This window comes from Marmota monax, unplaced genomic scaffold (genome assembly GCF_021218885.2).
Source record: "Marmota monax isolate L192 unplaced genomic scaffold, Marmota_monax_Labrador192_F-V1.1 WCK01_AAM20220418_F8-fsc00102, whole genome shotgun sequence".
NCBI classification, from domain to species: Eukaryota; Metazoa; Chordata; class Mammalia; order Rodentia; family Sciuridae; genus Marmota; species Marmota monax.
Window position 1 is genome coordinate 4,446,873 of NW_026692494.1, and position 15,618 is coordinate 4,462,490.

A 15,618-nucleotide genomic window follows, 5' to 3' on the forward strand; every position below is an offset into this window, starting at 1 on the left:
CTCACAGGGAAGCCGCATCTGGGCTGCTTGCAAGGCCTCCCTCTGGCCTCTGAAGTAGCTGCGGCCCAGAGCAGCCCCTCCATGCTCCTGAGCACGGAGCACAGGCCGCACTTCTCTGTGGGCTCTCGAGGAGATGGGCTGCAGGCCCTGGGCTGCTGCAGAGGGCAGGAGCTCGTGGTCCTCGGGGAACCAACCAGAGCACCATCCTTTTCTTGAGACTTTTTAGTCTGTATTGTTTTTTTTTTTTTTTCTGCAGACACCAAAGAGGACATGAGCTGGTGCCTCATTCAAACAGCGTTGCTGGTTTCTGCCCAAACCCTCTTACAATTTAGGTTCTTGGGAGGCAGAAGCAGAAGGACTGCAAGTCCAAGGCCATCTTTGACAAATTAAGGAGACCCTGTCTCAAAAAATAAAAGGGGCTGGGGAGGTGGCTCAGTGGAGAGCAGCCCTGGGTTTGCTCCGGGTATTGCCAAGAACACAAACCCTGGCCTCCCCGTTTCCCTCCACTGCCTCCCCCACTCTGCCTGCAGACATCCCCACCCTTGGCCACCCTCTAATCCAGGCCGGCCCTTCTCTACAGTTGGAGGCCCAGACGCCTGGCCCTTGCTCCCATTGCTGGCCACCGTTTCTCTGGGCAGCAGGCGGGCTCTGTGAATCGTGCCCTGTGGTTGGTTTGGGGCGTGAGTTGCAAGGTGGCACTGCAGCAGGCCGCGGGCGCTCCCAGCTTGTTCCCCGAGCTCCCTGTGGTTGGGAGACTTTTCATAAAGTGTTGGGTTCCTCGTTTTGACCAAGGAAAAAGGCCACTTGGGGTGTGGCCCAGAGGATAGTTCCTTTGAGGCCCAGGTTCCATGTCCAGCATCACAAAATGAGTAGATAGAAAAGACGGTGTGCTGGCACCACTGCCCCATGTGCGGGTGGCAGAAACACCCAGATCAAGGAGAGCAGGGAGACCTGTGGTTGGGGGAAGATGGCTTGGAGCGTTTGCCAAGTTCTCCCTAGCTCTGCCTGGCAGCAGCACCCCAGAGGGCAGTGTGCCTGCCTGGCAGCAGGCCAGACCCCGTTCCCATGCCTGCACGCTCCTTCACTGTGACGCTCCCCAGCCGCACGTGGCACCAGCCAGGTCACTACTGGCTTCCCCCCACCAGGCCGTTGGCCACAGAGGACCCGCCTGAGTCCCCACTCAGTGAGGCGCAATGCTGTTTTCTAATGCGGTACTGGGGATGGGACGTGGAACCTGGCACATGCTAGGCAGGCACTCTGCCACCCCGCTGCACCCCAGCCCTGAGGGTTTTAGTTATTAATTCGGGGTCCTGGGCAACCGCCTGCCAGCTCATCCTGTGGAATTCTCCCCATGGGACCTGCCCTGGTCCTGGGACGGCTGCATTTCCTTCTCTGACCCTAACAGCGCTGAGTGCTGGGGGCTCCGGGCGGGGCAGGTAACGACAAAACAGGTTTGTAGAGCTGGCCGCGCCTCAGGCTCCAGGCTGCACCCTGCCCAGGAACCAGAGGGAGACGGGTGGCATTCACCTGGAGTGTTTCTGTGACCGGGTGGAGCAGAGTGTCAGCACTTAACCTGTGGTTGAAGGGAAGTTGCTAGTGTGCTTTTCACATTTTATTTTGCTGCGGAGGTGGAACGTGTTTTGCTCTCAGTGCCCAGGGGTGCTCCATGGGGCCACTGCTCCGAGACACTCCAGCTGTTATTTGCCCAGGGGTAGGTCTTGGGCTAATTCTGACCACCACCATCCCTGCCCCGACATTTGGCCACATCCGGGAACATTGGTGGCTCTCGGGACTGGGAGAGCTCCTAACCTGGTGTGGGTGGAGGCCACAGTCCAGCACCCGGCAGTGCCCAGGACACCTCCCCAGAGGACAGCCTGGCCCTGAGTCCACAGTTGCAAAGGGGCTAGGCCATGATCAGAGACAGCCCTTACCAGGGCCAGCAAGCTTCTGAGTCCAGAGCCTAGGCCTCAGTGTAAAGGGGATGCTGGCAGGGGCACCCCAGAACCTTCTGGAAGGTGGATGGGTGGGCCCTGGGGCGGAGGTGTGTCTCCGGCAGGAAGCCTGGTGCCGGAACTCACTGAGGACTCCGGCCGGGTTAAGAGGGTTCAGAGGAAGCCGCTACAGGGTTTCCCAGAAAGCCAGCCACAGCGCAGGGTGAGGAAGGAGGAGGCCTACCTCAAAACGAAACTGGCCGGCCTCCCTGCCCCCGCGCGCCACCAGGTGTGCCTGCTCACACCTGGGGCAACAGGCCCAGTGGGTCCCTGTGCCGGTGCTACCTGTTCTGTGGTCCCTATGGCAACGTGGCCTGCTTGGGCTGTGGGGAGGCAGTGGAGAGGCTGGGCATGCAGCCGCGGGGGCCTGAGGGCCAAGCTCAGGGTTCTGCCCAGCTTCCCAGGGGACAGAGGCTGAAGCCCACAGAGCCGCACCTGGGGACAGGCCTTGCAGCTGAGGGCGCGCTGGCCAGGGGAGGACCCACCCACAGCCACCACCTGGGCCTCAGGCTCCAGGCACTCAGCCTTCCGGGCAGGGGGCCTCCTTGTAGTCCCCAACCTGTGACCTAAGGGAAGGTCCTGTCCCTCTGCCAGCCTTGGTTACCCTGTGTGCAGAGGCTAAAGGAGACAGTTCCTAGGAAGGAGCCCATCCTTGGCCCTGAGGCCTGTGATATCAAAGCCGCACTTTCCCGTGTGCCCTCATGAAGTGGGCCAAACGTTCTCCTGTCCCTATGTCATCTCTGTGTCCCTGAGCCCCAGCAAGGTGAGGTGACTTGTGGTTCCATGATCCTGCTGTCCACCCAACTCCAGTACACAAACATGGGGCTCCCCCACAGCGCCTGTGGGGGCCCCAGAAGACCAGAGACTAGCCCTCTGCTAAAGCCCAGTTGGGCTGAGGTGCCAAGGTCCAGAAGTAAGGAGAGAGCCCACCGCAGCCCTCAGGGGCGAGGCGGAGCCCAGACAGCCAGGCCCCAGGGGTGGGGGCAGTGTCCCAGGCCAAGCAGCTGCTGAGCAAGGCTGGCAGTGGGTCCCCGGGAGCCTGGCGCGGCCAGTCCCTAGGCCTGGGGCAGAGGCCTCTGCCAGCGGGGTGGGAAGCCCCCCGCCCAGCCTGGCGTCCACCCTTTAGTTTCCAGGGGTGGGGTAGGGAAGGGTGGGCAGGGGCACTCCTTGGCAGTTGCCAGGGGAACCCGTCAGCCGGTCAACCCTCTGTGGCCTTTGGGGGAGCAATAGGTAGTGGCCCAGGGGGAAGCCTGACCACTCAGATACCTCATGAAGAACTTTGAATGTTGGCCCTGCTTGGTGGCCTTGCCTGTCATCCCAGTGACTCAGGAGTCTGAGGCAGGAGAATCGCAAGTTCAAGGCCAGCCTCAGCAACTTCGTGAGACTGGCTCAAAATAAAATCTGAACAAGGGGCTGAGGACGTGGCTCAGTGGCAGAGCTCCACAAAAAGTAAAGAGGACACTGTGGACAGCGTTGAACTGTCCTTCCTGTGGAGAGCCTCAGAGGGACAGAGGGTTTCCCCAGCCTCCCTCTAGGTGGGAAGAGGGGGGCAAGTGTGGACACCCCTCCTGGCTGTGGGGTCACTGGACAGTGGCCAGGAAGGCTGGAGGTGTCTGGGACTATAACTGTCACCCCATGGGTATTCTCCCCACACTGGCCTGTGTCCCTGCCCCTGCTAGTGGAGATAAAGAGCCCCTGAGAGCCCCCTTCCTCTCACACTGAGCCCTCAGCCTTCCTCAGGCCTCATTGGACCCCTGCTGACTGGCTTCAGCCACCCTGTCCCCCCCATCTGTGCCCCCACCCCAGGACGCAGGAAGCCAACGTCCATTTCCGGTGCTGGCCTCTGAGCCTCTTCACCTGGTCCCTCAGGACCTAGCCACCGCCTCCTCCCTGCACTACCCCATAACCTCCCTAGGTGCCCGACTTCAGGGGGTCTCTGCCTCTGATGCCCAACACCCCCAGAGAGCAGCGAGGGGGAAATGCCCTTGACTCAGGGTCAGCGTCCTGTGGGTGCAGAACCAGGCTGGGTGAGGAGGGAGTCCTCCCTCTCATGGGCTTGGAGGAAACGGTAACCCCCAGTGAAGGTGCTGCTGCCGCTCACCCCACGGAGAACACGATATTGGGGAGGAGCCCCAGAGCAGGGCAGTGCACCCACCTCCGCTCGCTGCTCCTCCTCCTGGCCCCCTTCTTCCCCTGTCCCTGCTCCTCTGTGGCTCTCAGCAGCCCTGCCCCCCACAAGCTCTGAGGTCAGCCCCCAGGTCCCAGGAGCCTGGCTGGGGACTGCACAGGGCCTAGGGGTGGTTGGGGGCAGGTGGAGCCACCCCGGGCCGAGCCCACCGCATCACCTCCAGGAGCCCTGTCTCCTGTCTCCGCATCGTAGGGCACGTCATTTGTTACATATAACAAATAACATGGCTTTCTATTTTTTATTGGGGGACAGGGTCCCTCTAAGTTACTCAGAGCCTTGAATTTGTGACCTTCTTGCCTCAGCTCTCAATCCCTGGGATTACAGGCCTGTGCCATTGCACCCCAGTTTTGGTGTTGTTGTTGTTTTGGCACCAGGGATTGAACTTGGGGTTCTCGACCACCGAGCCACACCCCAGCCCTATTTTGTATTTTACTTAGAGACAGGGTCGCACTGAGCTGCTCAGCACCTTGCCGTTGGTGAGGCTGGCTTTGAAGTCACCGTCCTCTTGCCTCAGCCTCCCGAGTCTCTGAGATTATAGGCATGCACCACTGCGCCCAGCTGCACCCCGGTTTTTTAATTGGAAAAAAATTAACTTTATTTATTTATTTTTGCAGTGCTGGGGTGGAGCCCAGAGCCACCTCGTGCTAGGCAGTGCCCTGCCGTCCGGCCGCAGCCCGCCATTTTTACTTTTATGTGCCTATTTTCATAGTGGGCTTTCCACCCTCAGAAGAGGCCAGGACCTGGTGTACCTGGCTGGGGGGGGGGATGACAGTCGTGCTGGGCAGTGCCGTCTGCCTTCTATGCTGGTTCACAGCAGCTGGACTCAGGACACCACACAGGGGTCACCCCATGTCCTGATGAGTGAGGGGATGCACAGCCTGGCCCATTCACACCTGGAGTGTCCCAGGCTACAAGGAGGAGCGAGGTGACAGCTGCAGTATAGATGGACCTGGGGACCTCATGTTCAGCGAGAGCCAGACACACAAGGCCATAGTGTGTGACCCAGTGATAGGAGATGTCCAGAGACGTGGGGATCCAGGGGTGCAGGGCTGTGGGGGCTGCTCATGCGCATGGGGCTTCCTTAGGGAGACCGAGTGTTCTAGAATTAGTGGTAAGAGGGGCACAACTCGGTGAACACGTGGTGTAACCAGGGAACTCCTGGGTGGTGGCACCACAGGTGACTTATCTCATGCCATTTTTAAAGGCCCCGCCCTCCCACGGTCTGACACACACCAGCGGGCCTGGCCATCTAACCTCCCAACGGTGACTCGGCCACAGTCCCCAACACCTGGCCAGCCTCGCCCGGGGCGGGTGCTGGGCACAGGAGGTGAGGGGTCGGGCCCTGCCCAGGGACGCCCTGCAGAGGGGCAGGGCAGGCCGCCGCCACCTGCCGGGAGCCCCGGATGGGGCGGGGAGCCTCCGGGTCGCGGCGGAAGCGCGGGCCTGGGAACGGGCAGGTGCGCTGGGCTCCCCGGGCGGCGGCCTCCGGCCGGGCAGTGCTCACCCGCCCGCTCCGCAGCAGGAGCAGCAGCCTCCTTCCCGGGGTTTCTGGGCCAAGGGTCCCCCGCTGGCCGCGAGGGCCGGCCCCTGCCCTTGCCCCGCCCCCGCCCCCGCCCGCGGGGACACGGCCGGGCTGTCCCCGCCGCGCACAGGGCCCAGGTCGCCCCACCACCCCGCGCAGCGTGATTCGGAGTCCCGCTTTGGGGAGGAACAGGAAAGGATGCCACCATGAGGAGGGGTTGGCTTCCCCTGCTCAAGGTCACACAAGGCAGGCTTGACCTTGACCCCTTGGCAACAGGGAAGTCAGGAAAGGGAGCCGGCAGCAGCGGCACCTGCAGGGGACCGGGACGGGGCGCTGGGCCCCGCGACCACCCCGCCCTGCACCTGCCGCCGCGAGTGCGGTGCGCGCGTCCCCAGCCCGACCCCCACCCCAAGGGGAAACTGAAGCCCGCGCCCCAGGGGGAGCGGGCGGACGGGCGCCCACGTGGCAGGCGGCGGGACGGAGGGAGGGAGGAGTCACTCTCTAAATTGCGGTGATTTTTTAAAAAAGACAGAACCCGGGACTGGCCACACCAGGAGGCTGCCACGTTCTCCCCTTCCACCCGCCTGAAGCCCAGGGGCCACTTGTGACCCTGCGCAGCTGCGGGAGAGGGCTGACCTCGTTCATCTGGAGTCCCTCTCCAGGCTCCACTGATCCCAGACAGGTAAAGCTCAAGCCCGCCCACCCCCCAGAGCGAGCGCCCTGGCAGCAGAACAGTTCCCCTCGGTCCCTGTCTTGTCCACCTAGTACAGAGGGGGAAGAAGCAAGCAGAAATGCAGGACTGAAGTTAGACTTTAGTTAGGACTTCTCTCCTGGGCCCCACAGACATGAGGCCACGTCATTCTCTGGGTGGGCACCCTGGGCATTGCAGGGTTCTCAGCAGCACCCCTGGCCTCCATCCACTCTGTGCCAGGAGCATGTGATAACCATAAATGTCCCCAGACACTGCTCCTGTCCCCTGGAAGTCAGGATTGATCCCCAGGTGAGATCCATTGCCCTAAATGGACCAGACTATGGACAGCTGTAGGCAAGTGGGGCTCTGAGCCAGGCCTTCACCCTCAGTTGGAGCACATGCTAAGGTTCTGACAGGACCTAGGAAGTAGCCCAGGAGGCCAGCGCCCCTGTGCAGAGGGGCTGGAGCTAGGTGACGGCAGGGCCTTTCTGCCTGAAGGGCCCATTGCACAGATGGGAAGACTGAGCTGTGGGTGGACCTAGCACCAGCCCAGAGCAGCTCTCCCTGCTACCTTCTGGGTGAATACACAGTAAGCTCCCAGCCCTCAGGTGCAAATGCCCCTCCAGGTGTCAACTCAGGGGCTGCCACTTTGCTGCTCAGAACATATTCCTTCTATGATGCGCAGGGCTGTCTCAGGGTCAGCAGGACTGGGGGCACTTGGGGTACCCCCATGAGCAGCACTTTGCCAGCCAGTGCTGAAATATTTCCACACCCAGTTTAGCCACCCTGGCGGCTGCTCCAGTGTTAGCGGTCCGCAGAGCCAGGTGTGGCGGCACACGCCTGTGAACCAGTGACTCAAGAGGCTGAGGCAGGAGGATGGCAAGTTCAAGGCCAGCCTCAGCAACCTAGTGAGAGTTTGTCTCAAAATAAAAAATAAAAAGGTCTGGGGATGTGGCTCGGTGGTTAGGTGCCCCTGGGTTCAATCCCCAGTACAAAAAAACAAAAACAAAAACAAAAAAAGTCAGCTGTAACTAACAGCTCCTTTGAGACGGAGCCCAGGGGACTTTGCGGTGAGCCTTAGGGACCCTCTGGAGGGGGCTGCACCCAGGCGGCCCTGAAGGCCAGCTCACCTGGCTACTCTCTACCCATTGTGAATCCGGGTTGCAATGTTCCTGACACAAAGGAAGGGTGCGCTCGCAAACACCACGGTGTGATGTGGTCGGCACCAGGTCCACTCCTCTTGGTTTTTTTTCTCTTTTGCAGAGATGCGTTCTGCCAAGTCTCCCAGGCTGCTCTGGAACTCCCGGGCTCAAGTGATCCTCCTGCCTCCGACTCCCAAGTGCTGGAAAAGGCATGTGCCACCCAGCCCAGCCATTGTAGTCCATTCCAAGTGCACAGCTCAGTGGTATTAAGTGCATTCCTGATGTTATGCACCCGTCCCCACTGTACGTCTCCAGAACTTTCCATCACCCCGCACTGAACCACTGCCCCATTCAACACTAGCCCCCACCTCCTATTTCCTGCCTCTGTGGCTCTGGGGGCTCCAGGAGCTTCATGCAGGAGGATCCTGCAGCGTGTGGTGTGTACTCTGGCTCATTTCACTAGGTCCATCCACACTCCTGTAGGTGTCAGGATCCCTTCCTTTTTAAAGCTGCGTAATATTCCAGTGTGTGGACAGACCGCATCGGGTGTGTCCGCTTGTCTGTGCACAGACGTTTGACTTGTTTCCACCTGTTTATTCCGTATTTACTTGTTTATTTTTGGTACTGATTGAAGCCAGAGGTGCTTAAGCACTGAGCCAAATCCACAGCTCTCTATTATTATTTGAGGCAGGGTCTCACTAAGTTGCTCAGGGCCTCACACAGTTGCTGCAGCTGGCTTTGAACTTTCGCTCTGCAGCCTCCCTAGGCTCTGGGATTACAGGCGTGCGCCACCGAGCTGGGCTCCACTGCGCCCACATCAGCTGCTGTTGGCACTTTGGAACCAGACTCCATCAGACTCCACCCGAAGTCTTCCAGAAGGTTCTCCTGATGTCGTGCTGGCCTGCCTCTCTGGGAGTTTAGTGCAGGGCATGCTCTTTTCTCTCTCCAGTGCTGGGACAGAAACCCAGCCTCAAGCTCCCTAAACAGGTGCTCTGCCACTGAGCCACACCCTGGCCCAAGTTTCTTTCTTTCTTTTTCTTTTTCTTTTTGGTGATACTGGGGGTGGATTCCAGGGGTGCTCTGCCACTGAGCTGCACCCCAGCCAGCCCAAGCCTTCCTGAACTCGACAGACCTGTCATCTCACATGCATTCATTTCCAAGATGGTTTCTGCAGCTGAACAGCCTCCCTCCTTCCACCAGCTCACACAAGAAGCAGACTCTCGAGGCTGTGGGACAGCGTCCACTCCAACCCTTCGGTGCCCTTGTTTATCAGGTGGTTAGATATTTTGAATATCAGTCTTGGATATTTATTCACCCAAACTCCTATTACATGACATTTGGATCATCGCCTCTGTTTTGCTTTAATAAATAATGCTACCTCGAACATCTTTGCATCTAAATTTTGTTTTCTTTTTGGCACCAGGGATTAAACCCAGGGACTCTTGAGCTCCGAACTACATCCACAGCTCTTTTATTTTTTATTTTGAGGCAGGGTCTTGTTAAGTTGTTGAGGTTAGACTCGAACTTGCGATCCTCCTGCCTCAGCCTCCCAAGTCACTGGGATCACAGACATGGCCACCACACAGGGCATGCATTTGAATCTTGAAGTGCATCCTTAATTATCTTCTCTGGATACATTTCTATCTCTGAGTCAAAGGTGATGCATATATTTAGGCATTTGTCAGCTATTTGGTGAAGTGGCTCTTTTTTTTAGGGGGCAGGTGTGGGTGTGTGTTTAATAGGGGCATAAAGTCAATGATAAAATGCACTGCTAGCGCACAGCAGTTGTTTGACAAATGCATACAGCCACACCACCTCAATCTTTGGTTTCTTCCTTTTGTTTATCTGTTTCTTAAAAAAAAAAAATTGTGGTACTGAAAATTGTACCCAGGCCACTTTACCACTGAGCTACATCTAAGAATTTCCCAGGCTGGGCCTAGTGACACACACCTAGGATCAGTGACGCAGGAGGCAGAGGCAGGAGGGCCACAGGTTTGAGGCCAGTCTGGGCGATTTAGCAAGGTCTATCTCAGAATTTTAAAGCGAATACATAAGTAAATACATAAACAAACCCTCTGGGTTCTGTCCCTAGTACTGCCAAAAAAAAAAAAAAGTACAATTCAGTAGTATTTCTTATATTCAGAATTGAGCCAGCATCACCTCTATCTAGAACATTCTATCACCCTAAAAGAAACTCTTCCCCATGAATAGTCACCCCATCCACTCCCCAGCCCCCTGCATCCGAGGGTTCACTTCCAGGCTGTGGACTCTCCTACCCTGGGTGTTTCCTGTCAACGGAGTCACACACCAGGTGTCCTTTTGTGTCTAAAAGGTCCTCAAGGTCCATCCATGTGGTGTCAGAGACGTGCTCCTTGCCACAGGGAAACCACAAAACTTTAGATGTGAAGAAGTCCAGGGCTGGGGGTGTGGCTCGGTGGAAGATCACTCACCTACTGTGCCCGAGGCACTGCAAAGTGAGTACGTAAGTCAAGTCCAAAACACTCACCATGGAGACCCCTGAGGCTGGCTGCAGCCCCCTGGCTTCTGGGCCGCTCCTGGAATCGGAAGCTCAGGACCACCTCAGGGCCTTTGCCTGCGCCGTGTCTCATTTCTAGGTCGTCACCTGGCTGTCTTCTCCTTTAGATCTCTGCTCAGATGTCATCTCCTTGGAAGCAGTCTCTCCGAGGACCATTTAAAAAAGTGCTCCAAGGCAAGAGACTGCCTGTTGGCCTATCCTGAGGGACCTCTATCTTGTTGCTTTTTTTTTTGGTACCAGGGATTGAACCCAGGGGCTCTTAACCGCTGAGCCACATCCCCAGCCCACTTTTATATTTATTTAGAGACAGAGTCTCACTGTGTTGTGCTGAGGCTGGCTTTGAACTTGAAATCATCCTGCCTCAGCCTCCTGAGGATCATAGGTGTGGGGTACTGCGCTTGGCTGCCTTTTGCTATCTTTGAACTACTTCTGGGCTCCCCAAGTTGTAGAAAACTGATAGTAATGGCCATCAGTTCTTGTTCATGAAAAGCCACGTTCGTTCAGGACAGCACATTTTACTTCTATCTGTAAACACCGTCTTGCATTTCTTGTTTGTCTATGGATACAGTTCTTCAAATCCTCCTTAATTTGGTTTAACATCTTACTGGTTTCCTCATCATATTATGATTAGTTACACGAAATTTTTTCAAACATATTCAATTATTTTAAAAGTTGAATGTTCCTAAGCCCTAATTACCATCTTTCCTATCTTCTGCTTTATTTCCTTTCTTGCAATCATTTTCTGGAATTCTATTTGATTATTTTTACCGATTTTGGTTTATGTCTTTAAATAAATATCCAAACAATTTGCTAATCTTCCGTGTTATTTGTTGGTTTATTTTTTGTGGTGCTGGGGAGGACACCCTGGCCCTCTAGCACGCTAGGCAATGCTGTCCCACTGAGCCACATCCAGACACGCCTGCCTACCTTCCTTTAGATGTAGGTTGGAGAGTGGGGGAACTTGAACCATGGGAAGTGCCCCAGTAAGTAAATAAGAAAGAAAATGCTCTGGAGATTTTCCTCCAGATCTTCCCTCTGAAGAGAGCCAAGATGACCGACAGGACACAGTAGACTGTGTGGGCTTCCAGGCAGATTAACTGCTAAACAGAATGTTCTAGAATTGTCATAGGGACCCATCAGGCTCAGAAATCCTGGGTACTAGAATTTTCCTGGATCTCTCTCTCTCTCTCAACCCCTGCCCCCCATCTCTGTCTCTCAGACTTTCCTCTGGGGGTGTCACCTCTGATTCCCCAAACCAGGTGCGAATTCTTCTAAAATCTTGAGGCCTAAGTCCCCCAGCTCTGCAGCGTCAGATCCACACACAGCAGCCAGGGAAATTCCTTTATCTCCTCTTCTCTTGGGTCAGAGAAGAAAGAACACTGAAAACCAGAGCAAAAAGGTGAAGACATTTGACCCAGTGTCTAAGGACAGTTGACCCCTTGTTCACCTGCCATCTCCCGAGGACGTGAGGGAGATATGACACTCACCGTTGGCAAACGGGGGCCGAGAAAAGAAAAGCAGCTTGGGTGTGTGTGCACATGTGTGTGCTCAGCAGGAAGAGCCAGAGGCTCAGAGCTGGGCCCGGGCTCACGCCCTTCCCACCTTCAGCCTCAGCACCTGGGTGGCTTCTGTTGTACCTGAGAGCCATTCTCTGTGTTTGGGGGAGGGGTGTTAGGGATTGAAGCCGGGACCGTGCCAGTGCTCCACACCCCAGCCCTGTCTGTGGCTGGCACAGGGCCTCCCTAAGTTGCCCAGGCTGGCCTGGGACTTGCCATCTCCCTGCCCAGCTTCCTGAGGAGCTGGGGTTCTGTCAGGTGGCAGACATTCTTTTAACCTACCCTGGGCATGGGGCTGGAGTTCGGGCTCAGTGGTAGGGGCACTTCCCTGGCATGTGGGAGGCCCTGGGTTCGATTCTCAGCACCACATATAAACAAATAAAGGCCCATTGACAACTAAAAAATATTTTAAAAATACCCTGGGCATTTTGAAGATTAAAAAGACCATGAAGCCAAAAGCATTGGTGCCTGTAATCCCAGTGGCTCAGGAGGTTGACACAGGAGAATGGCAAGTTCAAAGGCAGCCTCAGCAACAGCAAGGTGCTAAGCAACTCAGTGAGGCCCTGTCTCTAAATAAAATGAAGAATAGGGCTGGGATGGGGCTCCATGGCCAAATGCCTCTCAGTTCCATCCCTGGTATCCTCCCCAAAGAAAATAAATAAAAAGACCATGAAGACATGAACTTTGTACACTAAAAAATGCTTCCTCTCCATCAACTAATGGTTTTATGTGTGTGTGTGTATGTATGTATGTGTGCATATATATATTTTATATATATATATATCTCCTCTGAGATATAATTGGTGTGCCATGGAATTCACTCGTCTATTTCTTATTTAGTTATGTGTTGTTTTTTTGTTTTTTTTTGGAACTGGGGATTGAACCCAGGGGTACTTTACCTGAGATACAGGGTCTTGCTAAGTTGCTGAGGCTGGACTTGAACTTGTGGTCCTCCTGTCTCAGTCTCTGGGGGCTGGGATGACAGGCTTGGCTCATTAAAAAAAATAAATAAATAAATACAACTTTTTTTATTTATTCATTTTTTTTTTAATGTGGTGCCAAGGATTGAACCCAGTGCCTCGCACATGCTAGGCAAGTGCTCCACCCCTGAGCCCCAGCCCCAGCCCCTGGCTCACCCTTTAAAGAGTACAGCTTAGTGTTTCTACTATATTCCAGGACATTCTCAGGACCCCAAAAGAAGCCCTGACCCCTCCCAGCCCCTGAACCCAGGAATCTACAAATCCACTTCCTGTCTGTAGACTCTCCTGTCCTGGATGTCCCCTGCAACTGGGTCACCCTCTGTGGCCTTGCGTGTCTGGCTCTCACTGAGCACTAGGTCCTCAGGTCCCTCCACACTGCTGTGGTGTCCCCTTGCTCCTGCTCGTGGCCGAGGACTCTCCGGGTGGCAAGGGCCACCCTGTGCACCCATTTGAGTCGATTCCCTTTGTGATCATGGCGAATGGCCCTGCTGTGGCCCTCGCCCTGTGTGTGTGGACAGCTGGCCTACTCCTGCAGGTGCTTACTTAGGTGTGGCACTCTGGGTCCCAGGGCGCCTGCTCCCTCCACCTTCCCAGGGGCCCCAGGCCGCTTCCCAGGCGCAGGCTCCCCGTCATCTGTCATCTGTGCCCTGGGCCTTGGAGGAGCTGGGTGAGTGGGACTATGGTTGCCAGCCGCGTGGTCCCTGGTGGTCGGTGCAGCGGAGCCCTGGCATATTCCTGGTTGAGAAATGTCTACTGGAGTCCTTGACCATCTTTTTGTTGTAGAGCTTTAAACGCTCCCAGGTAGCAGGGCGCGGACCCCATCAGATATAGGATTCGCAAATATCCTCTCCCTTCCAGGCCTCCTCTTCACTCTCGTGACGGGGTCCCTGGAGGCTGAAGAGTTAAGTCAGGGTGCTCTAAAGGTTTTTCGATTTTATTATGATGAATATGTACAGGTCACAAAATCCAAAAAATCCAAAGAGGACAGTGGGAGCTGGACCTCACCCTGCCCCCCGCCAGGCTCCAGCGGCCCCCTGGAAGCACCCTGGTGGCTGCAAGAATTGTTTAAAACATTCTGTAGGAGGTGGGGACACAGCTCAGCGGGTAGAGGGCCTGCCTCCCAGGCACAAGGCCCTGGGTTCAATCCCCAGCACCGCAAACAAAACAAAACAAAACAGAACAAGGACATCCTGTAAGTTTTCCGCACAGTCTAGCTGATGGAAGACCGGTTCCTTTCCTCAAGGACTCCCGGTGTGTCTGCAAGTTCCTTCCCTTCCCTGAGTCTGTGTGCAGTGTTCGCTGCACACCCAAAAGGGCAGACCTCCACTGATGAGCTACCGTAGCCTGCATGGCCATCCTAGGGCAGGACCCAAATAATAATGACAGAATGACATCTGTCACCTACAAGGCTGTTCCTTGTGCAGATACTGCTGTTACCGTCACCATCGTTTCTACTCTTGTTACAGCACTAGGAAGTCTCTTCAATTTACTCTCTCCAAAGGATTCAAAGGATCAGAAAGGCTAAGTAACCTGTCCAAGGCCGCACAGTAATTAAATCATTTACTTATTTATTTATTTTTCTGGTACTGGGGATTGGACTGGCAGGGGTGATGGGGTGTGTCTGTATCACTGAGCTACACGCCAACCTTTACATTTTCCCTCTTTAATTCTTTTGAGACAGGGTCTCACTAAATTTTCCAGGCTGGCCTTGAACTTGCCATCTCCTGCCTGTAACTCCCAAACAGCTGAGATGACAGACAGGCACCGCTGGGCCCTGCGCGAAACTCAATCTCTTATACTTTTTAAAAAATAGTATCAAACTAGATTTTTTTTTCTCCCCTGAGAAGGGGTCCCTGTGTTGCCCAGGCTGGCCTTGAACTCCTGGGTTCAAGTAATTCTCCTGCCTTAGACTCAGAGTAGCTAAGAGGACACCAGCAGGCCACTGTGCCTTTTTTCTGCGGGATGGCAGGTGGCGGGAGAGGAAGAAGCCACTTGACAATAGGGTGAGGACAAATCCCCCTCCTGCCTCACCACAGGGTAGGGTAGGCACGGTGTCGGGGAGCGACTTCTCTGCTCTGGGGACCAGAGCTAAAGGAGGCTGCAGTTGACATTCGTGCTCATTGTCCCTCTCTGGGTCTCTGTTTCCTCAAATGTAAGATGGAAATCCTCCTCCTTGCTCTTTCTCAGGGCGGTAATAAGGATTAGATTAAATGCCAATCTTCCCTGCGAACTCCCTGGCCCTTCTGAGTGAGGTTGTTGGCCGTGAATTGCTCCAGGCTTTTCTATCCCCTTTCCCGAAGGACATCTGTGGATGGCGGTACATCGGGGGAAACCGAGTCACCGCGGCTCTGGAGCAGGGGCGGGGCTTAGGCCCTGGAGGGCAGCCCACCGCAGCGCGGGTCCTGCGAGTGGGGCTTCCACTGGCCTCCTGCTCGGGGGCGGAGATACGACCTGGCGGTTTAAGGAAGAGGGTTTATTTCCCAGGTCCGCCGAGCAAAGTTCCTGGGTTCCACCCTCACCCTGGACCCACGTGGCCCCTCCCTAGGTCCCTTCCCACCTCCTTGGCTGGTTTCAGGCTGCAAGTCCTGGGGCTGTTACTTCCCCTCTGGGGGCCTCCTGGGTTTCCCCTTGAAGCCAAATTATTATTACAAAAGCCAATTCAACCCGTTTGGGTGTTGAAAGGCGCTTTTAATATGTTGTGCGAAAAAGCAATAAAGTGTGTGTTGGGGGGAGGCGAGGCTTTGAAGTCAGAACAGACTGGGTAAATTTCAGGCAGGCCAGCGGTAGTTTCCTGCCTGTAAGGTAGTGGTGGTTATAATAACAAGAAGAAGAAATAAGGCTAATGACAACGGGATTACATCTCAGCATGGAGGCCAACGGACCCTCGCGCAGATCCAGTCACTGGACAAGCGTTCACTGAAGGCGGAGAAAGCGGGTGTCCACATTTTCCCTCCCAGGGGATGCGGAAGGGGAAACTGAGGTTTGGAGTCACCTCCGTCCCGCCGCCGTCCC

The 15,618-nt window shown here is 55.6% G+C and overlaps 1 long non-coding RNA gene across 5 annotated transcripts; it reads left to right on the top strand.

Annotated features, from left to right (window-relative positions):
- The first annotated feature begins 5,377 nt into the window (after positions 1–5,377).
- On the top strand, positions 5,378–8,918 carry LOC124092468 (uncharacterized). 5 transcript variants are annotated; one of them, XR_006851610.2, is made up of 3 exons: positions 5,378–5,506; positions 6,230–6,383; positions 7,656–8,918. It is a non-coding gene; the product is annotated as an uncharacterized LOC124092468 (long non-coding RNA). The 5 variants fall into 5 exon arrangements; XR_006851612.1 differs by lacking the exon at positions 5,378–5,506 and adding an exon at positions 5,520–5,636; XR_006851614.2 differs by lacking the exon at positions 5,378–5,506 and adding an exon at positions 5,701–5,937 and having other exon boundaries at positions 6,234–6,383.
- The last annotated feature ends 6,700 nt before the right edge of the window (positions 8,919–15,618 follow it).